We start from the raw sequence: 25,039 nt of genomic DNA, 5'->3' as shown, positions 1-25,039 counted from the left end.
CACCTACCTCTTAACGCTGTTACCAGTAGCCACCTGCCTCTTAACAAGACATACTTAACTGTTACTGTTAGACATACCTCACACGCTCTTGTTAGATGCTTAGATTTCGTTAGTTTTATTAACATTTGTGCATTATTCATTGCTTTTTCAAGTTGTTTGCTTAGTGATACATTTTTGTTTCTGCATATTTTCGTGCGAAATTGTGTTATCAGCATTATGCCTTCCCATTGTATTGTTCCTGGATGCAAAGGAAATTATGATAATGGTCCTCGTGTGAGAGTCTACAGTTTTCCATCTAATGAAATTTTAAAAAAGAAATGGCTTAAAGCTATACCTCGGAATAATTTTAAATTAACGAAAGCTTCAAAAGTTTGCGAACTTCATTTCAAAGATGAAGATATTGAGATGGAGACAAGTGCATATGATCCATCCTCTGGAAAAAAAATAAGTGCACCTCTTTCACGTTCTCGATTAACGAAAGAAGCAATACCATCTCTATTTCCGGGTTGCCCTGCATATTTATCCTATCAGAAACAGAATCGAGAAGCTCTGCATGATAAAAAAAACAGTACGATTACAAAATCAGCAACTGCATTTGGCTCTAAAGGAAAGCATTAAAACGAAATCAGAAGAAGAAGCAAAATACATGTTTTCAACATATGCAAGTTTTTTAAAGTGCTTAGAAATTCAGCAAATCCCGTTATTTTGGTCTATAATCAGAAAGGAAGATGAGACATTATTTATTCACATCAGTACTCAAGCAGCACCAGTTATTGAAGCTTCTGTTGTTCTTAAATATGATTTAAGTGTCTCAGCATTTATTGGTAATGCTGCAACAAAATCATGCAAAGAACGTAACTTTCCGGTGAAAGTTGGATATATCAGAAACCTCCAAGAAGTACCACATGGTGTACAGTCTCTGTTAATACCTGTAGCTCAAAATGATGTTCAGTCAATTTTGGAGTTATTGGGCCTTTTTAAACTAAATGATGAAGGCGAGGAAACTGTTATTAATTTTTTGGTCGAATAAGTTTCACTTTTCTCGGGCAATAAAGTTAAACGGAGATACTTACCAGAAATGCTAATGTTTTCAACTTCATTGCATTCCATATCTCCACACGCGTATAAGTTTTTACGACATTCGGGAAATATAATTCTTCCCCATCCGGCAACAGTTAGAAAAATTTGTACTGAATTTAATACAAGTCCCTTTAAAGAGCAATTTGAAGTAAACTTCCTTCATTATGCGAGAGATAAATTTGTGGAACTTCAACCTCATGAAAGAATTGTTTCTGTAATGATGGATGAAATTCATATTAAACCATATTTAGATTTCAGAGGAGGTAATATTGTTGGCTCTTCTTTTAACACTAAGGATGCAGCAACAAGTGCTTATGTTTTCATGATCCAGAGCTTACTCTCCCAGTATAAAGATGTTGTGCATATTTTACCTGTGAAAACCATAACAGCTGATATATTGCACTTTATACTTAAAAAGATTGTAATAGGATTAGAGAATATAGGGTTTTTCGTGGTTTGTGTAGTAAGTGACAATAATTCACTCGATCGTAAAGCTATGTGTTATTTCTCAAATCCACCAAAACTGAGTATCGTTTATCCTCATCCAGTGAAAACAGACAGACCCTTATTTTATGTAATTGATGCAGTACATATATTAAAATGTATACGAAATAACTGGTTGAATCAGAAAAACTTAAATCAGTGTTTTCAATACCCAGATTTTGAGACATTTGAAAATAATGTTATTATGAAAACTGCATCTTTGTATACTCTCAAAAAACTATATGAAGCTGAAAAGAATAATTTAGTTACATTTAATCGCTCTTTGACTTTTAAATCTCTTAACCCATCGAATTTAGAGAGGCAGAATGTCAAACTGGCATTGCAAGTTTTTAATGAACATGTAGTGAATGCTCTAGTAGAACTGGAAGAAAAAATAATCTGCAATTTGCCAAAGAAGCCGGAAATTTTATTAAAATAATTCATGTTTGGTGGTGCATTATAAATGTAAAAAGTCCCCATAAAGGAATACGACTAAGAAATGAAAATATGAATCCATTAACTAATTTGCCTGACGATGAAAACGTGAAGTTCTTAAGTCAATTTTTGAATTGGCTGGATGTTTGGAAAAGCATGGGATGCACTACAGGGAATTTTACGAAAGAAACTCATCGTGCTCTTACTCACACAACTCATGCTTTGTTGGAAATGAAGGAGTATTGTATCGAAGAGCTGAAAATGAAATATTTTCTCTGTGGAAAAATACAAACTGATTCTTTAGAAGAGAGATTCGGAAAGTATAGATTTTTAGCTGGATCGCAATATCATGTCTCAGTGAGGCAAATATTTGAATGTGAGTCCAAACTCAGATTACAAAACACTTTTTCATTGAGATCTGCAACTTTTGGTCAAATTACTATTGATGAATTTAATGCTGTGTCTTCATGTGAAAAGGAAGATGAAGTAATTAATTACTTGAATATTGATGTAACTAATGAAGATATTTTAGGCATCGAAAGTGTAATACCAGTTTTGACATACCTTGCAGGATATTGTGTTTATGCCATATGCAAAAAAAACAGAAGTGTTCATCATGTCTGTCACAGTTTTCAATTGATAAAGAACTGATATGCGAAGATTCATATCGCTTAATTTCAAGTACGGATAGAGGATGTTTAAAGTATCCTCACCCAGACATTGTGAATATTATTGTGCATTGCTATATAGTAGTTCAAAAACTTCTTTCTGAGAAATACGAAAATGAATATTTAAAAGTTCAAAATCAACGAAATTTTGCAGTGACTCTTGCATATTCTATTATAAATAGGCTAGAATTATTTAATTCAATTGATATATGTGAGTTAGGTCATACTGCTGAGTATTGTGTGAAACAAATTTTGTGAGTGTGCATAAACATTTTACTTCAGAATTACTGTTGTAAAAAAAATGATAACTATAGAAAACTCTGTTTAAAAAGAAAACTACAAACACTACAGAAAGTAAATATCTAAAATAAGGTATTTATATTTTAGAAAACATTCCATTGCATTTAAAAAATATCAGTTATTTTATTGCATATTTATTTGTAAACTTTTTGTTGGCTTTTATAAGTTGTAATTTTTTATTCATTATGATTTAAGGGAGGAATTTATGTTTACTTTTGACATCTGAAGCATCATCCCTTGTAATAATTACTAAGACTAGTAATATAAAAATTGTCAGCAAAATTTATGATTATTTATTTTAATTGGAAACTAATTTTATATGAAATAACTGTCCTAAGGGATTAAAAGCATAACACTTATTTCATTACATAATATGTAGAATATCAAATGCTGAGTAAATTTGATTCATGACATAGTACTGTGTTCTTAAATTTAAATATCAATGCTTTTTTCAAATCATTAAATATCATTTTATCATGATGAAACTTAAATGCATATTTTTAGCTAATATAGCTTCTGTTCACTTTTATATATGTTATTATCATGCAATCAGTTTGTTTAAAATTTGTTATGCAATATAAATCTTTCTGAGAATGATAGAAAAATTTCGAAAATAATGTATGTAAGATTCATATTAAGGTAATTAAATTGCGAAACTGAAAACTGAAATTTTAAAAATGTACAGTTATTGAAGAAGCAGTAGTAATTGAATTCATATGTAGATATACTTGTTTTCATTGTATTTCAATTCAATGCAATTTTAAAAACAATTTTTTTCTAATTATCTTTTGAATTAAAATCTTTAAGTTGAGTACATGGCACCACCAAAAAGATATGTAAGGTAAGTTAAAAAAAGTTGCATACATTACAAAAAAAAGTTTTGAACATGACGTTAAGATTTATATTTTCTTTTCATGTGGAAATTAATAGAAAAGATATTTTCAGAACAGAGGTAACGCTTATAGTTAAATAGGTATAATGTAAATATTTGCAAGAAATTTCTGTTTCTAAAAATGTTTTAAGTATTTCATATATTTTAAAGATATTTTCAAAAAAATTGTGTATAAGTTTATTTAAAAAATTTTTTCCTGTCTTATTTGGAATTTAATATTGATAGTCTTCAGAGCTATGTAATAAACATTATCTCAAACTACAGATTCTGTCGAATAATTATGTAGCATTAAGAGGAAAACATTAACTGTAATACAGATTAACATACAATATGTAAGTAAGAAATAATTTTAAAGGTAGACTATTTAGTAATTTATTACATTCAGAAAATTTTTCTGACTGTTATAAGGCATTTAAATGTTAGTCTAAATATTAAGTAGTCTCTTGCATTCGTTTGATATTTTATAATCCTGCTACATTAATATGATAGATATAAATAAAAATATGCAATAATTATAGATTGAGAGATAATATTTGTTCCGACTGGCTAACATTTTGTTAAAGTAGTGGGTGAAACAAAAAATTTGATGCGGTGGTGAGAATCAAAGGGAGACACAAAGGCAGTACAGAAAAATCAAAATCAAAATTTTTGCTACTTGAATTTTAAAACTAATTTTTCCTTCAAAGAAATGATTTGCTTTTAAAAGCACCACACCATTCTCAAATAATTTTGTTTTGAAAATAAATACCAACAAAAGAAAATGAAAATATTTCATATTCGTATAAGCTTTGTAAAACATTATATTGCCGCTTGTAATTTTGTTTTAGACTGATTTTATAGTATGAGATACCAATTTCATAGAATAGGTTTAGAAAAACTGGTGTTTAGCAAGGAAGGTAAACTGCACGAAGACCAGTCCCCTAGCAGTGACGTAGTAACTCAGCGCGCAGGCTTTATCTATCTCGATGGTGACGCCACAGCCTCAAAATCAAATCCCGGCTATTCATATGAGGAGTAGCAAGAACTGGAAGACCCAGGTGTCTTTCTTAAGAGAAATTGCCCCAAACCTTAATAATACTCTCACTGGACCATATTTAAAAATTTTTGTACAGACTGAACTGGAGTTCAGGGAGGTCACACGTTGGATGAAGCAAGCCGGCATCCAATTCAAAACTTTTGATCTTAAACAGGACCGGCCAGTCAAAATTGTAGTCAGAGGCCTTCCTGTGGAAACTGATGTCGAGGACGTCAAAGAGGAAATCGAGTCACTGGAATTTAAAGTACATCGCTGCGTTCGGCTTTACCAGCCAGGCTCCAGACATCCTATGCCACTTGTTTATGTACAAGGTCATCCCACACCCTTTCCTCGACCAACTGTTTACCGTCACTGACATGTGAGGCACAGAGGTCAGCATTGAGCGTTATCGCGGCCGAAAGGGCCCTACTCAATGCTTTAGGTGCCAGGGATTTTTCCATTCTTCAGAACTCTGTACTTTGCCAATCCGTTGTGTGAGATGCTCTGGACCCCACTGGGCACGTGACTGCACCAAGGGGTTTGATGTACCTGCAACTTGCTGCAACTGTGGTGGAAGTCATCCAGCCTCATATAAATCTTGTCCTCGACACCCAGCTAATAAGCGGTCTCGTGGAAAGAAAACCACACTTAAAAATAGGACAGCGGCTCAGACAGCCCCCCTCAAGGTTCTTCTAAGCCCCAAGCACAAGCTACTAAAGTACGTCCCATGCCTGCTCCCCCTAACGACGTCAACTCACTGTCGTATGCAACGGCGGTGAAGAAAGCCAACGGGCACGGATTCAGAGCTCAGAATCCAAGACTGCCGGCCGCAGAAAAATCTGTAGCCCCAGCAGTATTAACCTCAGCAGAGTGTGCAAATGATTCCGAAGATGTCTTAGCATCCACACTAAAATGCTTGATTGAAATCTCCCGCGACCCTACGGTAGACAAGCATATTCTGCTCCAAGCCTTCAAAAGAGCTATGCCAAAGCTTAGGCAGGCAGACGCTCTGATGAGGGCCTTTTACTTATATGAAAGCTATATCGAGCTTTCAAATTAATTTCGACCTTCATTAGTGTAGAAAAAAAGAGATAGAGGGCGCTGCGCCGCCCGTATGTTTAGCTAATTAAGAGTTTCGGCAGAGAGGGTTGAGAGGTTGATGAGAGTGGTTGAGAGTGGCATAAGCTAGATACTCTGTAATCTGTATATAATATTTGTACATAGTCTTCTCTTCATTAAATAGATTTAGTTAAAGGAAAGTGTCTTTGTTTGGCCAATAGAACACAAGAACCACCGATAAAGAAGATGTAAGTAAGTTATTACATACAACAAGTTTTGGTGCATCGGCCGGGAAGGTGAGTCATTTCATTTTATCTGCATGCAATTTATCTTTGATAATGAGTTTTGAAGAAACTGTCGAGAGAAATAGAAAAATTAGAGGTTCGGTTCGTACCAGTGTAACAAAATTAATAAGGAAATTAGATGAGGAATTGCAAAGCGTGAATCCGAACCTAGAAGTGTTGCAAGAATCACTTTCAGTGTTAATCGAGAGAGAAACTAGCTTGTTAAAATATGATGAAGTTATTAATGCTCAAAGCACTGTTCAGGAATTAGAGACAGAAGTAGAACATTGTTTAGAATACAGCGAATCCATCATTAGATGTAAATCTAAAGTCAATAGATATATTCAAAATGTGGGTAAAACCGGAACAACTTCACAAGTTTCGGAAATCAAAACTAATTATAATACTAAATTGCCTCGCATTACCTTAGAAACTTTCAGCGGCGATTTATGTAAATTTACTGAATTTTGGGCTCAGTATAAAGCTGCCATTCACGAAAACAATACGCTTCAAGATGTTGAGAAGTTTAACTATTTAAGATCTTTACTCACCGGTTCAGCTGCAAAAGCTATAAGCGGATTGCCATTAATAGGAGAAAACTATATAAAGGCCATCGAAATCTTAACTGACAGATTTGGGAAAAAAGAAATATTAGTTAGCGCACATATGAACGTTCTCCTAGCTTTAAAGCCAGTACGCCGATCAAGTGATGTATCCAGTTTAAGAAAACTATATGATGAAATAACAGTTCAAAAAAGAAGTTTAGAGACATTAGATATTAATTTTAATTCTTACGGCAATCTATTACTTCCTATTTTATATAAGTGTATACCGCAAGATTTAGTGTTACAGTTTAGTAGGGAGCAAAAGGTCGACACAGAGTCAACAGTGTCAGATTTATTGTTGTTTCTAAAGAGAGAAGTAGAAGCGCGCGAAAAGTCACTAACTCTGGGTCTTAAACAACAAACACTTTCGATAACCAGTGAAAGAAATACCGGCAACTATCGTAAGAGTGTTGCTCCAATTAAAAAGAAAATGATATCAGCGGCGACGCTTAATACATCAGTCGAAAATTATATGTGCGAATTTTGTCTTAAATCTCACCTTTCTAAAGACTGCGACTTAAGTATTTCAGAGAAACGCAAAGCATTATACGATCAATTTAAGTGCAAGCGCTGTTTAAAAAAGGGTCACAAAAAACCATTTTGTAAGGCAAAATGGGTTAAATGTAATATTTGCAAATCTTTGTCGCATTTAGAGAGCCTGTGTGATGCAGAAGGGCAAGAAAATAAATCCATTAAAAATACTGCGAGCGCAGCAAAAGAGACAAACGTTAGTTCACTATTCCTCGAAACACTGAGCAAGCAAATTCCTAATGACGTGATTTATTATCAGACATTGAGAGGTCAACTGGTAGGAAATAATTCCACATTTAACGTTAGGTTGTTATGCGATTCTGCTTCCGAAAGATCTTATGTTTGTCAGTCTATTTCCAGAAAAGCAAGTTTACCAACTATTGGTAAAGAAAGATTAAGAATTCATACATTTGCATCTTCGAATCCTCCAGTGCGAGAATTTAAAAGAAAAAGACTTTCTCTAAAAAATAAGACCGGGTTCACTCTAATCATCGAAGCACTCGAAGAAAAAACCATATGTTCCAATGCATTACCCAGGCCATCTGCAGAAATTATAAACAATCTTCGCCAACAAGGATTTCACTTATCTGACAGCTGCGATAGTGAAGTGGCAGAGGTACAGATTTTAATTGGGAATGATTACTTGAACTGCATCTTAACGGGGAAAACACATCGGTTAACAGACTATTTAGTACTGCATGAAAGCATATTCGGTTGGACATTGAGTGGTAGAGTGGGGGGAGAGAGTAAGAAGTTAAGTTCAGGGTCAGACTCCACCGGCTTGTTTATACACATCGATTCGGAAGAGGAATTAAAAATATCGGATCAGATTCGTCAGCTTTGGGAGATTGAAAGTCTAGGAATCTCTGAGTGCGCGTCGGAAAGGGGTTCTGGCGATGAGCGAATAATTAAACAATTTGAAGAGGATTTGAAATATGTAGACGGGAGGTATGAGGCTCGCTTGTTGTGGAATAGGAGTCCAGAGCATTTGGAAAATAATTTTGGTTTAGCGAAAAGGCAGTTCGAAAGGGTGCAGCGAGAGTTAAAAAGTAACAGCTTTGTGAGGGAACAGTTTATGGAAATAATTAAATTTCAGACACAAAACAACATTACTCAAGAATGTGAGGATACGAGAGAGGGGTACTTTATGCCATTCCGAGCAGTGGTCCGTAAAGATAAAAAAAGCACTCAAGTTCGAATGGTATTTAATTGCAGCAGTTGCGAAAGAGGAAAGCTATCGTTAAACGATTGCTTAGAAAAGGGCCCAAACCTAAATCCGAATATTTTGGATATCATTCTTTCCTTTAGAAAATTTAAAATTGGATTCTGCGGTGACATAGAAAAGGCGTTTTTGATGATTGGGATAGCAAGGGAAGATAGGCAATATTTAAAATTTCTCTGGTATCCTGATAATGACAGTGAGGACTTTAAAATTATGCAAATGAACAGAGTACTATTTGGATGTAATTGTTCACCGTTTTCATTGAGTGCAACGATCAAACACCATTTAAAGAAATATGCGGAAACAAACAAAAACTGTGTCGAGATGCTAAATAGCTCACTGTATGCAGACGATTTGTGTTATGGAGGGGAAAGTGTAGAATCAGCTTTCAGTCTTTCATCAGAGGCGGTATCTATTTTGAGAGACGCGAGTTTTAATTTGAGAAAGCTAAACACTAATTCTAAAGAGCTGTATGACTTGTGGGTTCAGGAAGGGTTGTGTGAAGAAAGTAGGTCTGAGAGAGATAGTAAGTTGAAAGTGTTAGGCTTGGTGTGGAACTTAGAAGAGGATGGTTTGAAAGTAGACGTTACATCATTGTTGAGTAGTTTGGAATCGTTGAGAAATAGTAAAAGATCGGTGTTAAGCACAGCAGTTAAGGTGTTTGACCCAGTCGGATTTATTTCTCCATTTGTGGTGCGAGTTAAGAGACTGATGCAGGAAATATGGGAGAGAGGTTTGGAGTGGGATGCAGAGTTGCCAAAGGAGTTACGGTGCAAATGGATAAAGTGGTGCGCTGAAATTGAGGAATTAAACGCGTTGAAAATAGAGAGGTACTACTTTACAGAAGTTCTAAGTAAAGGTCAGTCGGTTGAAATTCATATTTTCAGTGATGCGTCAGTAGTGGCATATGGAGCGGTGGCATATTTTAGATATAAGAATGAGAGAGGAGAGGTATGTACGTCGTTTATAATGTCGAAGAGTAGGATAGCTCCGTTAAAAAAGTTGTCCCTCCCTAGGTTGGAATTGATGGGGGCTGTAGTTGCAGCTAGGTTAGGAAAATATTTATTGAAAATGTTTCAGGATTTGGTAGGTAGGTTATTTCTGTGGACGGACTCCGAAATTTGCTTGTGGTGGATAAAGGGGTCAGCGCGTGAGTGGAAACAGTTCGTGTCGAATAGAGTTGCAGAAATGCAAGACTGTACCTCGCCTGATAAGTGGAAATATTGTCCAGGGTCGGAAAACCCAGCAGATAAATTAACTCGTGGTGAAACAGCAAATGCATTGGTGAAAGATAATAACTGGTGGCATGGTCCATCATGGTTAAAAGATTCTGAAGATCAATAGCCTGAGCAGAAGTTTAAAGTAGAAACTGATTCTCAAAATTTGGAACGTTTAAGCACTTATGTTCAGGTGACAATTCCAGAAGAAGAAAATGCGTTAGACATTACCAAATTCAGCAGTCTCGAAAAATTGTTGAGAGTTACAGCTTGGGTAAAGCGGTTTGTCGCCAAGCTAAGAAAACGTGCCTGTGAAGAAGGTCCTCTTACTGTATTGGAGATCCAAGAAGCTGAGGAGTACTGGATAAAACAAGTACAGAGAGCGAATTACTTTTCGGATATTCAACAACTAGAGAGGAATAATCTAATAACACCAGATTCTAAGCTTTACAGTTTAGCACCATATCTGGACAGTAGAGGTATTTTGTGTGTCAGAGGTCGTTTGGAACAATCAGAATTAATAGATGACGAAAAACATCCCATTATTCTGCCCAAAACGAAGTTCACCGAACTAGTGATATTTAGTGAACACATAAAAGTATTCCATTCAGGAGTCATGGCAACATTGTCCAAAGTCAGGAATGAATTTTGGATACCTAAAGGAAGACAAGTAGTAAAGAAAGTTATTAACATTTGTCTGGTGTGTAAGAAGTTCGCAGTGAAGCCCGCCAAACAGTTAACGGGTCAGTTACCCAGAGATCGTGTAGTCCAAAGTAATCCTTTCACAGTTGTAGGCATCGACTTAAAGGGAGCAGTTACTATTAGAGAAAAAGCGGATAACCACAAAAAGGTGTACATAGCCTTATTTACATGCGCCGTCACTCGTGCTGTACACATTGAAGTGGTTTCAGATATGTCAGCAAAAAGTTTCATTTTTTCATTACGACGTTTTTTAGCAAGAAGAGGGAGCTAAAGTGATTTATTCAGATAATGCCAAGAATTTCCGCAGCACATGTGAAATAATTAAAGGATTTAAAAGAATCAAAGCAGATCCAAGTGTGAGTGATTTCTTGACATCCAAAGAGGTAACATGGAAATTCATACCTGAGCGTTCCCCATGGTGGGGAGGGTTCTGGGAGCGTTTGATGAGAAGCATCAAGGAACCTCTGAAGAAAATCTTAGGGAGAGCATTACTGACTTTCGAAGAGCTCTCTACAGTATTAACTGAACTCGAGTGTGTGCTAAATAATAGACCTCTAACATACGAGAGCAACGAGCTGGGTGAACCTCGCCCGCTCACACCTTCACAGTTTTTATTGCCAGGACGTGGTACATTTAACTTTCCCGAGCATTTCTTGGAAATTTTTAACAAGGTATCCGACAAAGAGACTTCAACCAGGAGGAAGCTTTACCAATCCAAGCTCTTAAAATTAACATGGATCAAGTGGAAAGAGCAATATTTACTCCATCTTAGAAATGCGCATAACTTTGCTAATCCTAAAACTGAGCGGAACCTTAAGACTGGAGACGTTGTGTTGGTAGAAGGACCAAAACAATCCAAACTACTTTGGGACATGGGTGTAATTGAAAACGTGATTATAGGAAGAGATGGACATGTTCGAGCGTGCCTCGTTCGCACGCCCAAAGGACAATTCAGAAGATCGATCCAGATGTTATATCCTTTCGAGATTTAATTTAGAACTTTTGATATTATTGAGTTTTATTATATTATTAATTATTATGTTCATTTGTGGCTTTGATATATACTAGTATAGATTATTCTTTTATATTATTCATTTATATATGTCATACCATTTAGTATTAATCCATTATTAATTAATGTTGATATTGTTATGTAAGTAAGTTTGTGTACTCTTGTTAAAGAGTACAGGTGGGGAGTGATGTAGAAAAAAAGAGATAGAATGCGCTGCGCCGCCCGTATGTTTAGCTAATTAAGAGTTTCGGCAGAGAGGGTTGAGAGGTTGATGAGAGTGGTTGAGAGTGGCATGAGCTAGATACTCTGTAATCTGTATATAATATTTGTACATAGTCTTCTCTTCATTAAATAGATTTAGTTAAAGGAAAGTGTCTTTGTTTGGCCAATAGAACACAAGAACCACCGATAAAGAAGATGTAAGTAAGTTATTACATTAGACCCATGTCTTCTGTTTTTCAGCCAGGAATCTTTTTAAACGGCCTAACATTCAGTTGTGTCAGAAAAAGTTCATTTACCAATTCTGAACTAACCATTGGCTCCTGGAATGCCAATGGACTTCAAAACAAGATCCATGAAGTAAGAGACTTTGTGGTAGAACACGATCTTGACGTGTTTTTAGTCCAAGAGACTCATCTAAACTCAAGGAATACTCCCAAAATTGGGAATTATGACATTTACTCGACGGACAGGGTGTCACAAGGCAGAAATCCGAGTGGTGGCACTTGTATTTATGTGAAACAATCGATCAAACATCACATAATACCGTCCTCTGATTTAAATATTTTGGAAGCGACTATTATCCAAATTTTCCTTCAAAATTCTCCCCCCACTCACAATTGTTTCAGCTTACTTACCTCCACAATCAACTGCACGTGGAAGGCCTTCTTTCCCTGTCAGTGATTGTGACAAACTTTTGAATATTTCAAATCACCTGATCATTGCTGGCGATGTAAATTCACGTCATACCGCATGGTTTTGTCCTAACAGGAACAGGTATGGCATTAGTCTAAATTCATGGTGCCAGAGTAACCATGTACAGATCATAGTTCCTACCCTCCCGACTTACTACCCTGTAAGAGGGTTCCCTGCAGTACTCGATCTGGCTGCTTTCTATAATATTTTCTTTAGGAATGAAGTTGAAATGATACAAGATTTAGACTCTGATCACTATCCTATTTTGATAACCTTAGATGTTCAAAATCGTTACTCAAAATTACAGTAGCGAGTCTCAACAAATTGGGACGATTTTCGATTTATTTTGGAAAACACAGCACTCCCTCTCATACAAATTTCCAACAATGCCGACTTTGACTGGCAGATTAAAAATCTGGAGTCTTTACTTAAAGAAGCGAGAGCTGCGGTGTAAAGATCTTAAGTTTTACTAACGTTTATTTTATTTTAAATCTTTACTATCACTTCTTATTTTCTACTTCCGGCCAGATTTAAAAGCTTTAACTTATTTACGCAAATTTGTCTTGCGAACGCCAAGTACTTAAGTTGTGGCTTTTTGCCAAGCAAGAGAGAGGAAGGAGCTATTAGAAGCAGGCCGCTTGCCATAGTAGTTTTACTCGGTTGCTGGTTGCCTTCAAGGCCAAAGGTTTAATCCTCTTGATAATTTTAAACGTATCGTAGGGTTAGCAGTTCTCTGTACTACATACGGCTTTTTGCTAATATACGGCCAATCTTGGAGTAGGCACTTGTTTGATTAATCCAAAGTTAAGTTTAGTTAGAGTTTAGTTAATATTTTTATATTCTTACGTTCAGACCACAAGTGGTTGGTCTCTGTATTCCGAAGTCCGGAAATCATTGTAAAGAGAGAAAAATAAAGGGTTTCTTCCTGCGTGTATTGTCTACTTCCCAAATTTATTGAACATAGCTTTAGTAAGCTCCCTGTTCCGAGTCAGGACATTTAATGTTCCCAAAGCAAGTAAGGAGGAACACAGAACCTGATAGCGGCTTCAAAACCTATTCAGCACCCTGGTGCTAGACTCCCACCTGAGACTAAATTCAAAATTAAGCAGCGGAAGTACTTGCGAAGAATATGGCAAAGGTCGCGCGATCTCAGTATCCGCGTCCAATTTCGCAAGATACAAAACGAGATAAGGACTGAAACCCGCTTATTAAAACAAGCGGAGTGAAAAAATTATATTGAGTCCCTAACGACTGAAAACAAATCGATTTGGCGTGCAGCCGCCCGATTACGCAAACATTACAAGCTCATTCCGCCCCTTGAAACGGCCGATGGCGCACAGATGGCCTACACAGACTCAGAAAAGCCCGAAGCTATTGCTGACAGCCTTGCTACTCAATTCACGCCAAACAACGACTCCTACTGTAACCGCCCGGTAACACAGGGGCGCATCCATTCACGGTTTGAAGACTTTCTATCACAACCTTTCACGCCTGACCTCAGGCCAACTGATCCAACTGAAGTCATGGTTTACATTGATAAAATTAAACCTGACAAGGCCCCTGGCATAGATTCAATTTCGAATCGAATGATCAAAAACTTCCCCGTAATGTTTGTTGTCTGGATTACGGTCCTTATTAATTTAATGCTCAGGAGAAGCTATTTTCCCGACTGTTGGAAAACTGCAGCAGTCGTGCCCATTCCAAAACCGGGACAAAATTTAAACTTACCCGTCAATTACAGACCAATTAGTCTGCTCTCGTCTCTCTCAAAAATCTACGAGTATGTCTTGCTTAATCGCCTGAATGAATTCTGTCGAGATCAAAATTTGATCATCCCGGAACAATTCGGCTTCCGACCTAAACACTCCACTGTACACCAGTTATTACGTGTAGTGGAATTCATTCATGAAGGCTTTCGCAAGCGAGAGAAAACTGGTATCGTCTATCTTGACGTAGCCAAAGCCTTTGATAGGGTTTGGCATGACGGACTTATTTACAAGCTCATGCGACTTGGTTTCTCGGCTCATTTCATTAAAATTATTAACTCGTACTTGACCGGACGAAGTTTCCGTGTGCGAGTTAACCACGAATTCTCCACTCCCCGCCCAATCTATGCCGGCTGTCCACAGGGCAGTCTCGTCAGGCCTTCAGTTTTCAAACTCTACGTAAATGACATTCCTAATGCCCCTAGTATCGATCTTGCTTTATATGCGGACGATACAGCCATCATCGCACAACATTCCAACACCTTCCAGGTAATCTCCCAATTGCAGAGTTACCTTTCGGCCTTAGAACTCTGTATAAAATCAAAATTAATGTCGCAAAATGTGCTGCCACTATGTTCATCCGAAGAAATATCCCAAGTTTACCTAATTGTAATCCTCTTCGGTGAACCCATTGCCTGGGTTTCTTCATATAAATATCTTGGTGTATTACTTGATTCAAAATTAACTTGGCAACCTCACATTCAAAAAATCATTGCGAATGCGACGGCTGTCAAATCCAATCTGCGCCCCTTCTTCGCTTTAAATAGCGACCTGTCAATTGACAACAAGATTTTGCTCTACAAGTCTATCATAAGGCCTGTTCTGACTTATGCATGCCCCATTTGGGGCCATCAGCACTGACTAACAGAAAACATGTCCAAACATTTCCATCTAAATTGCTTCGGCATATACTCAAAGCTCCGTGGTATATAAGGAACGAAGAGATTCATAATGATCTCAAAATTATGCCCATTAATCGCTTTAAACAGCGACTTTCGGAAAACTTTTTCAAAAATATTCAACATGTTGCAAATCCTGTGCTGCATATGCTACCTGTATATGATCCTGCAGTCGCCTCATCCAGGAAGAGACCGAGATCGGTTCTCAACCCGGATTATGCTGCAAACCCATTTAAACGGGCAAGGTATTGTAACGTCGTCAGCTATTTTCCCACGGGCTCCCACGAAGTCTGAGAAAAGGAGACTTCAAATGGGCGCCAGATGACCACCCTGATGACACTTACGAATTCTTGAGGTCGAACGTGACCCCCAACAAAGTGCGGAAAGCATATTGTTTTTACGAGAAGAGAAAACTTTCATACAAGTTCTCACGGGTTGTGGAGTGTCCATTGTGTGTATGCGATAGACTGTCGCCAACTGCCTGTTTCTCGAAATAATTTAGATAGATCTTCCAAAAAGACGTTCTGAATTTTCCCACGGAAAATTTCAGTTTCTCAGGCTGTCAAGACAGTATCTGAGAACAAATCAGCGCCTGTTAACCAATGGAGAGATGCTCCGAAAAAGACGTTTAGCGAATCACTGCAGCAGACGCACAAGACACGCCCAGAAAACCTGGACATAAAAACAGTGAGTGAAAATAATTAGAGAGATTTAGTCTGAAGAATACGCAGTCGTTGCGTAGAGAAGAGAGAGCCTTTCTCTTGTATTTTACGGCTCTTCCCGAGTCGCTAGTAAGCTTTAGAGAGCCCCTTTCTCTCTTGTGTATTTTACGGCTCGTCCCGAGTCGCTACTAAGCTCTGTCAAGAGCGGAAAAAGAAACTCTCAAAGAAGCGTAGCCGGACTTTTTCTCCGCTACCTCTGTTTGGACTTTGTTTGAACTCAAGTGATTATCGTTTCCTATGTAAACGGACTATTTTGCTAAGCAAACTACTTTGTTATGATAAGCAGTCAGTTGAACTTACCTTAAAATTCAACTTGTGTAATTTAACACCTATCCTTCATTATTTTATTTACGCTACCCAAAATAAAAATCTGACTGTTCTCAAATCGCTACAGCTAGAAGGTATGTGTTAATTGGTGGCAGCGGTGGGATCGTAAAAACCCAATAGACAAACAAAGACGTGATCGTTTTGGAGAACCGTCCCGGTTCTTATCTTCATTCAGAATCAGCCGATTCTAGCAGTGGAAAAGAATTCTTTCGCAGTAAAGTTTGGAGAGTTTAACCAGCAGCTGAAAAGGGATCATCCATGAGAAGCGTTCGTGAAGAATCAACTACTACAAAGACTAGTTCCGGAAGTGCCTGGGAAAGAGTGTGAAGTAAAATTCTCCCTCGGGTGTAAAGACAAGACATAAGAAGTCCAGACAAGAGTGAAGTGTTGTGAATTCGCGTTTGGTGTTTACCACCCTCTGTGCAGTGAAAGTGCTTTTGGTGTTTAGTGAAAGAAGAATCGCCCAGTCGACTATTGTTCAATTATTTTCCTTCTCCGGTCATTGAATCGCGTGTGCAAATAGAAAAGAAAGGAAAGAAGAGCTGTTATTTTTTTTGTCTGCTATGGGTAAGTTGATATGGCATTATCTTTTTAAAGAGGCATTTTAATGGAGTTTGTCTTTTGTGTATCGAAATTATATGTTTAAATGGTTACTCGTAAATGTTTTGTTTTTGATGAGTAGAGAATTTTATAATAGTATTTTCAACCTTTAGAAAGCACGCATCAGTTGTAAATTGAGTCAATAAGTATTGCTCTTTGTGACTAATATTCTTTTGCCAATAAGTATTTAGCAAATTTTTTTTATATACTGCATTAAGTATGGTTATGTGTTAAGCTGCAACAGATTATTTAAGAAATGCTTAATTTACTTTAATTTTTTTTCCTATGTTGCTAATGGTACGTATTTTATGTCATACATACCATAAATTGCATTGCTACGCTGTTTTACTGTAGTATTTCTGGATAGTGTGAAACTTTCAGAGTAGACAAACTGGTACCTTTAGTTTTATTTTATTGTATCATTTTAAAATTTTGTCACTGGCAAAATGTCATATCTTGGCAAGGGTAGAAAGCAAGACCTCATAAATCTGTGTGTAGAATTAGGTCTAGAATTTCCCCCAAATGCAAAAATACAAGATCTTAAAAAGCTCATTGTACAGAGCCCTCAGTATGACGAAAAATTCGTCGAGGCAACACTAGAGTCGATTATCGAAGCGCGAATCGAACAACATAGACTCGAAGAAGCCGAAGAGCGTAAACTTGAAAGGGAAAGAGAGAGAGAATTTGAATTAGAACGTCTAAGGTTGACAAATGCCAATAATGGCAGAGAAAATTCTCAAAATAATATTCCGAGATCTATGAGAGATTTGCAAAATTTAATGCAGAGATATAATCCCGAATCATCGGATATTTCGCTTTACTTAGCGATGTTTGAGCGTCAGGCTCGCAAAGCGAAGGTAGAGGAAGGAGACTGGGTGTCACATTTGATGGCTCTATTGCCAATGGACATTGTTTCTATTATTCTACGAGAGCCGGAACAGGAGCTAGATAATTACTCCTACGTAAAGAAAATTCTTTTGCAGCGGTTTAAGTTGAACCCAGAGGCGTTCCGCGTCAAATTTGTTCAACACCAGCGTCGTGCGGGTAGTTTATATAAAGACTTTGCTTTTGAGTTAAAAAACTATCTAGATGAATGGTTAAACGGAGTAGACGTACGAGATTTCGATGCGCTAAAAGACTTAATGTTGACGGATCAAATTAAACGTCGAGTAAACAGCGAAATTCGCGAACACTTCGTGGATGAGTGGCCGAGTATAATATCTTCTGCCGAACTAGTGAAGAAATTAGATGAATATGAAGCAGTACGAAAGTCCGTAAAAAAACCAACAGGTTTTACTAAAAATACCGAACAGGATTCAAATATTAAAGAAAGGAAAAAAGGAGAATTTTCAGATCGAGTACGTCGCCATGATAATGTTTCGAAAGAAAAAACTGCGGAGAAATGGAAGTCAAGTGTTTTCGGAAAACGGAGAATACCTAGATGTTATGAATGTAATTCAGATAGTCATCTCCGACCTCAGTGTCCTCGGTTAAAAAGACAAGAGGCCGCTGAAGCTGTAAACAAACTAGGCACTTCAGGATCTCCAGATACATGGCTAGCTCCCTATATGAGTATAGCGAGAGTAAATAATCGAGAAATGCATGTACTCCGAGATACTGGCTCCACTATCGATCTGATCGGATGGGACCAAGTAACACATCAGATGCTTCTAGGGGAGACAGTGTGGGTTAAGCAGCCGCTAGATTTACATTCCTTGTGTTTACCCTTGGCTCGAATTGAATTAGAGGGAGAGGACTTTGGGAAAGTCATTACTAAAGCCGCAGTGATTAGCTCCGACCTGAATCAAGAATATTATCTGCTGGGAAATCGAACAGCCCGATTGATAGAACAGAATAAAATGCAGCCCCATAAAATCAATGCTGTTATGACTCGCAGTCAAACGAAAGCTTGCAGCAGGAAAGAAAATTCCCCTAGCCAAGGTCCAGAGAACAAATAAGTTGAGCGCCCCGCGGGACGAATGAATGACGAGGAGGAGGGTGAAATTTCCCCCGTTAGAAGGGTCAGCGCGGGATGCGCAGGAGAAAACCACTTACCCCCCCGGTCGAATGACGAGCCGATGAATACTCTATTAGGAGTGACAAAGGAAGATTTTATCAAGGCTCAAGACGAGTGCAATACCTTAAGCGATCTCCGAAGGCAGGTACAAGAACAAAGGACCGCTGGAAAACGGGAGTTTGTCCGAGAAGACGGTTTGTTTTTTCGAATTTCCGAAGATCATGGGAATAAAAGAAAACAGCTAATCATTCCTGAAAAGCTGCGGGAAAAGGTAAAGGTTTTGTGCCATGAAGGAACGGCTGCAGCACATTTAGGGGTTACGAAAACGAAAGATAAACTTTTAAGGTATTTTTATTGGCCAGGTTGCTTTAAAGAGATAGAAAGCATGTTCGCACGTGTGACCCGTGTCAAAAGGTGGGAAAACCCGGAGAAAAGAAAAAGGCACCTATGAAATTAGTACCCATTATAACTGAGATTTTTTCTAAAATCAATATCGATGCTTGCGGACCCCTACCAGTCACTCCGGACCGAAATAAATATATCATAACTACCATCTGTATGTCCTCCAAATATCCTGATGCAGTCCCCGTTGCAGATATCAGTTCCGTGACGGTAACGGACGCGTTGATGAAAATTTTTAGCAGAATGGGGTATCCCAAAGAGGTCCAATGTGATCAGGGAGCTTCCTTCACGAGCAACCTAACAACCGAGTTTTTCACAAAATTTGGTATCAAAGTGACTCACAGCTCTGTTTATCACCCGCAGTCGAACCCCGTAGAGAGACTTCACCGCACAATCAAGAGACTCTTGCGAGTGCTGTGTTTAGAGGCCGGATCGGAGTGGGAGAAACATCTCCCATCTGTTCTGCTAGCATTGCGTACGGTTACACACGAAAGTATGGGATTTAGTCCCGCCGAATTAGTCCATGGTAAGAACCTAAGGACCCCAGAAACAGTATTGTATGAACACTGGGTTGAGCCCCAAGAGGAGAATGTCACTGTTACGGATTATGTTCTCTCGTTAATAAATAGACTGAAAAGGTGCCAAGATCTAGCTTTTGAAAGGTTAGGAGAGTTGCAGGGAAAACGTAAACTCTGGTATGATAAGAAAGCAGTTAAGAGACAATTTAAAGAAGGGGACTGTGTGTTAGTCGTTGCCCCCTCGAAAGCAAATCGATTATCAGTTCAATGGTTCGGCCCTGGTATTATTGAGAGTCAACTCTCAGAGACTAATTACGTAGTGAAATTACCGGGAAAAAAGAGCGTTCTCAGATATATCATGTTAATATGCTGAAGCCGTACCATCAGCGGCCGGAGACAATTAATCTACTATTGCAAGAGGTTGATGACAAAGGTTTAGAACCGGAAGTTGATATTCCATACTTCACTGCTGATCCAAATGTGTACGACTTTGAAGATATAACTCGGGAGAGTAAACTAGAAGAAAGGTTGAGTTCTGAACAGATAGCTCAGTTGCAGACTTTGCTAAATACATACATGTCAGTGTTCTCTAACGAACTTGGGATAACCGATTTAGTAGTTCACGACATTGAATTAATCAATAATCAGCCCGTGAGATCGAAGCCATACCGCACATCACCTAGGAGAAATGATATTTTAAAGTCAGAAATCCGGAGAATGCTGGATATGAAAATAATCGAAATCGGCGAATCGGATTACACCTCTCCTATGATTTTGGTGGAGGCTCCGAACAAAGACCCCCGGCCTTGTATTGATTACAGACGTCTGAATCAAGTAATTAGGACCGAATTTTTCCCGTTACCGAATATTGAAGAAAGGGTCGAGACGGTAGCTTTGGCTAAATATATTACTATATTAGATTTAGCAAAGGGTTATTGGCAGATTCCGCTCAGCCCCAAGGCCCAGCGTCTTGCCGCGTTTGTAACTTCCTTTGGCACTTACCGTCCGCTAAGAATGCCTTTCGGGCTTAAAAACGCTCCGTATTTCTTCAGCAAATTAATGGCACAAATACTTCAGGGATGCGAAACATACGCAATTCCCTATCTAGATGACATTGCCATATTTTCAAATGACTGGAGTGAGCATTTAAAGCACTTAGGCCAAGTGCTACTACGAATATTGCACGCAAATCTTAAAATTAAATCGTCAAAATGCAAGTTTGCACAAAATCATGTAAAATACTTAGGGCATGTGGTAGGAAACGGTTTCCGAACGCCTACGGAAGTGAAAACAGAAGCGATTCTGCAGTTTCCTCAACCCACAACAAAGACTCAAGTCAGAGCGTTCCTTGGTTTAACAGGATATTACGCACACTGCATCCCCAAGTACTCTATAATAGCTGCACCCCTCACAAACTCACTGAAGGGAAAATCTAAGAAAGGAGCTATAGACTGGACTGAAGAATGCGAGCTAGCCTTCCGGGAATTAAAAAGGCTATTAACCAAAAAATTCGCACCTGACTATACAAAGGAATTCATTGTACAAACAGACTCCTCCGATGTTAGAATGGGAGTCGTTCTTTCGCAACGGGATGATCTCAACAAGGAGCATCCGATTTTATATTTAAGTAAAAAGTTCTCAAAGGCAGAACAAAACAACAGCACTACGGAAAAGGAGTGCGCGAGTATCATTTTTGCCATAAAAAATTGCATCATTATTTAGATGGGCAAAGGTTCAAAATCGAAACAGATCATAACCCCCTGGTGTGGCTAAACAAAAACGCAAGTTCAAACCCGAGATTAATGAGGTGGTCTCTAGTGTTGCAACCTTATAACTTTCAGGTAGTTTACCGCCCAGGCAAATTGAATAAAAATGCTGATGGGCTGAGTCGTTTCGAATCGGGCGAAACATAGAGTGTAAAGAGGTGATCATGCCAGTTTCTTATCTGAATAAGTATTTTGTATACAGTAAAAGTGTAATATAAGAATATATCATCAGTTATTTTGTCCCTTTGTTAAGAATATTTGTGATGTGTATATGTATATATATATATATATATGTGATTCTGATTTTAAATATCCTATTAATTCTCGCCTCTGAAGTTAATGCCTTATTGACTTATATGTGAACTTTTCAATAGTGACATTACTAGTACTGTTATTAATCAATGTAGCTGTGTTCCTGTAAAGGTGTGTTTGAAAGTGTTATCGAGAGAACAGTTTATTTCGTGTCATTTTTCAAATTAGTGAAATGATGAGGAGAACTTTCCTCTTCGTTTCAACTGGAGAAAATTTCTTCCGAAGGGGGAAGGAATCTATAGCTGTAACGTCGTCAGCTATTTTCCCACGGGCTCCCACGAAGTCTGGGAAAAGGAGACTTCAAATGGGCGCCAGATGACCACCCTGATGACACTTACGAATTCTTGAGGTCGAACGTGACCCCCAACAAAGTGCGGAAAGCATATTGTTTTTACGAAAAGAGAAAACTTTCATACAAGTTCTCACGGGTTGTGGAGTGTCCATTGTGTGTATGCGATAGACTGTCGCCAACTGCCTGTTTCTCGAAATAATTTAGATAGATCTTCCAAAAAGACGTTCTGAATTTTCCCACGGAAAATTTCAGTTTCTCAGGCTGTCAAGACAGTATCTGAGAACAAATCAGCGCCTGTTAACCAATGGAGAGATGCTCCGAAAAAGACGTTTAGCGAATCACTGCAGCAGACGCACAAGACACGCCCAGAAAACCTGGACATAAAAACAGTGAGTGAAAATAATTAGAGAGATTTAGTCTGAAGAATACGCAGTCGTTGCGTAGAGAAGAGAGAGCCTTTCTCTTGTATTTTACGGCTCTTCCCGAGTCGCTAGTAAGCTTTAGAGAGCCCCTTTCTCTCTTGTGTATTTTACGGCTCGTCCCGAGTCGCTACTAAGCTCTGTCAAGAGCGGAAAAAGAAACTCTCAAAGAAGCGTAGCCGGACTTTTTCTCCGCTACCTCTGTTTGGACTTTGTTTGAACTCAAGTGATTATCGTTTCCTATGTAAACGGACTATTTTGCTAAGCAAACTACTTTGTTATGATAAGCAGTCAGTTGAACTTACCTTAAAATTCAACTTGTGTAATTTAACACCTATCCTTCATTATTTTATTTACGCTACCCAAAATAAAAATCTGACTGTTCTCAAATCGCTACAGTATGCTCAACTGACATGCATGTGAATAATTACTTCTCGTTCCTTCCCCTTCCCGCCTCTCGAGTCTTAAATGCTTAAGTCATTCGCCGGAGGAACCCCTCCTGCTTCTTTAAGAAGAAGCTTTACAGTCGCAGGCGACTGAACCTAATTTTTAAATCTAAAGTCAATTGACTATTTTTCTACTTCAAAATAGCTCTTTCAGCCCTTCTAAAAGGGCCTTTTACTTGCTTTTAGCACCCCTTAAGAGGTGTCAATCATTTGGCCTTAAAGACCGCACTGAATAGCGGGCGGAAACGAAACTGCTCCCTCCGTCAGCTGACCAACTGACACAGCAACTTTTTCGACGCGTAAGAGCGTCCCCCCGTCCTTTCCCCTCCGAGAAGTTGATGTTCGCAAAGAAAGATCAAGTATCAAAGAAACACCTGCTTTTATTTTCTAGTCTTTAGCAAAAATTTTGTCTAAGATGACTGCCCCTATCTAATTTATTCTGGCTCTTATTTTGGCGCAAAATTAGACCTTCTGAGTTTTTATATTTGTTTTCAGTGTGAAGGCACTTATTCTTAAAAGCTTTTTTCGGCTTAACAAAATTTTTACCGTATTAGAAAATTCCCTCTTTTGATGATGACATTTTATTCTTCAGATGATGTGGAGGTAAAGGCGTTTATGCCTAAGAACTCCGTAACACGAACTTCCTTGATCCTTGATCCAACTTGAGGGAACAATATTGACTCAAAAAAACCGGTATAGACAGCCATCACAACTTATCGGAAAAAGCCATTCTGTGGTCCTCAGTTGGTGGGCGGGTGGGTCCATTTGACTTTCCTGAAAAGGGACAAGGCTTCAAGGAGCTTTAGACCAATCGCAGTACAGACGAGTGACGAAATTTATAGCGCGCGCTGGCTGAAGTTCTAGGAATATTCTCCTATTATTTCACTAACTCACACGCTGCATTTGTAGTTTGAAAAAAATGGCACAAAACAGTATTATGACCAACACGCAGCAGAATATGCTGCTATGTTATCCGTTTTTTAAGGGGAAAGTTAACGCAGGAATTTAGGACTAAGAAATATAGAGTGATATGGGATACCATGAAAGCAACGGTAAATAGATAAGAGTAAATGAATTAAGATTACTTCAAATCATTTTAGAAATAAACAATATTAAATTCATTCGCTATTACAGTACGGCCGATTGCTGCTGCATTCAGCTATTACACACGCATCAAAATGTTTTAAATAATTTATTCTATAATTAACATGAAAGAAAATATTTTTTCAATATAAAATATATACCAAAATTATACTAAACTATCCTGTACGTGTGATTAATTCGTATTGTAATTTTTGTCACACAATTACTAATACTTTTTTTTAACATTACATTGCTGTTATTTTAATTTCTTATATATAAGAACTGCTTAGTTTAAATATTCTTCCTTCTCAAAAGATTTTATTCTGTGAAAATAATTAAAAGATAGTAATATTATTTTCACAATGCACGTACCAAAGTAAAAATAATCAATGTACTACGTATATAGGAAATTGAAGAACACGGGTTAAGATGAATCGTTCTTTGACAAAACGTTTCTTTGACTTTTCGCGATAATTTAAACTCGAATTTTCGTACTTTTTTTTTTTTTTTTTTTTTTTTTTCTCAAAATAAATAATCCATTAATTAATTTAGCGCGAAAAAATATTTTCTTTACCCTTAGACAAAACGATATTCGCGTTAATAATATTGTAACTAAATGCACTTAGATAATTTCATATAAGAAAATCTTTTATATTAATTCAGATTGTTTTATAAGTTTATCAGTGTTTTTTAAATATACTGAAGGTGATTTTTTTTCAGATTCGCACTGTTTCTTTAAATATTTTTCTGCAGTTGAAGTCCTTGTCAAACCAGCGTTTCGACACATTAAATAGAAAACTAATAATAATCAATATCTCTTTTACAATATAAAAATGAGAACTCTGCTATGAACAGTATCTTTTTTTTTTTTTTTTTTTTTTTTTTTTTTAAGTTTGCAAAGAAACAATGATTTTTTAATACTAATGGATTACAAAAGTACTATCCCATGAACAAAAAAGAGGAAAAAAAAACCTTTTCGTCTCTAGCGCGCGAAACTATGCATCGGAAATTCTAAAGGTATGTCTCAGTCTTATAGCATTGTTGCTTTAT

The 25,039-nt window shown here is 37.6% G+C and overlaps 1 pseudogene; it reads left to right on the top strand.

Moving 5' to 3' along the window:
* Positions 1-216: 216 nt before the first annotated feature.
* Positions 217-2,924, top strand: LOC118201754 (uncharacterized; annotated as a pseudogene).
* The last annotated feature ends 22,115 nt before the right edge of the window (positions 2,925-25,039 follow it).

This window comes from Stegodyphus dumicola, chromosome X1, assembly GCF_044657685.1.
Source record: "Stegodyphus dumicola isolate Sdum_Otavi_A_Nest chromosome X1, ASM4465768v1".
NCBI classification, from domain to species: domain Eukaryota; kingdom Metazoa; phylum Arthropoda; class Arachnida; order Araneae; family Eresidae; genus Stegodyphus; species Stegodyphus dumicola.
This window is presented reverse-complemented; position numbering and strand designations above follow the sequence as displayed.